The 985-nt window shown below is 32.7% G+C and overlaps 1 protein-coding gene across 2 annotated transcripts in view; it reads left to right on the forward strand.

The window, feature by feature from the left end:
• The window catches only part of LOC107669711 (USP6 N-terminal-like protein), a 67597-nt gene that overhangs the window by 28113 nt on the left and 38499 nt on the right, over positions 1 to 985 (forward strand). The gene's annotated exons all lie outside the window — the stretch shown is intronic.

Consider the following 985-nt stretch of genomic DNA (forward strand, 5'->3'; position numbering starts at 1 on the left):
GTGTTTTTTGAACCTTAAACACATTTCATTACACCAAATACACAAAATAATGTTCTTTTTAGCAACATCATATGACCCCTTTAACTCAATGTTTAAAAATGAAGCATGTAAAACTTGACAAGAAAACTTGGATAAATACTTTAATTATGTTAGAGGTTATTATGTATTGCTAATAATAATTGTATTTATTTATTTATTTATTAATAATAATAACAACAGCATCATTAACCGATGATGGTGATGATGATAATGATGATGATGATGATTATATACATTTAAATGTACACACAAATAATTATTCTACATGAATATTTAATAACATATTAATTTGCAATATGTTGATGTATCTTAATGTTTAATGTGTGTCAAAGCAGATAGCAGTAATTAAAGTTCTATAAACTTGTTGTTGGACACACCATAAAAATAATCAGGATCTGGATCTCTGGTTTATGTTTGCTCCATATAGCTGTTCTTTTATCTCTTTATTAAAATAAGAGCAAAAGACTGGGTCTGTTCAAATATAAGTCATAAAAGATGCAGCCTGTGTTGGGATCTTGTTTGTTCTCACACAATCTTTATTCCTCAACATCTACATTTGAAAGCAACGTGTCACAGTAGAAGAGTAGCAGCAATAACCGCGTGAGATTGATCTGTCAAACATTGGATTTGTTTTTCGACCGTGTGCGCCCTTGGTCTCTGCTCCATCCTGTCTTTCATTAAGGATAAAATAAGGATGAAATGATGTATGAGTCAAGAGGAGAGAACAACAGGGGGGAAATGAGCGTGTCACCAATCAGGCCTGACATTACAGTTACTCACACTCTGATGAGAGAGAGAGAGAGAGAGAGAGAGAGAGAGAGAGAGCGAAAGAGGAGTTTGACTGAGAAATAGATGGAGGCAGAAAGTATAATTCATAATCTGAATGCAAATATCTTCAGCACAAACTCGTAGTGTGTTTATTGCACAATAGTTGTTTAATATATAT

Source organism: Sinocyclocheilus anshuiensis, unplaced genomic scaffold (genome assembly GCF_001515605.1).
Source record: "Sinocyclocheilus anshuiensis isolate Anshui unplaced genomic scaffold, SAMN03320099.WGS_v1.1 scaffold548, whole genome shotgun sequence".
NCBI classification, from domain to species: Eukaryota; Metazoa; Chordata; class Actinopteri; order Cypriniformes; family Cyprinidae; genus Sinocyclocheilus; species Sinocyclocheilus anshuiensis.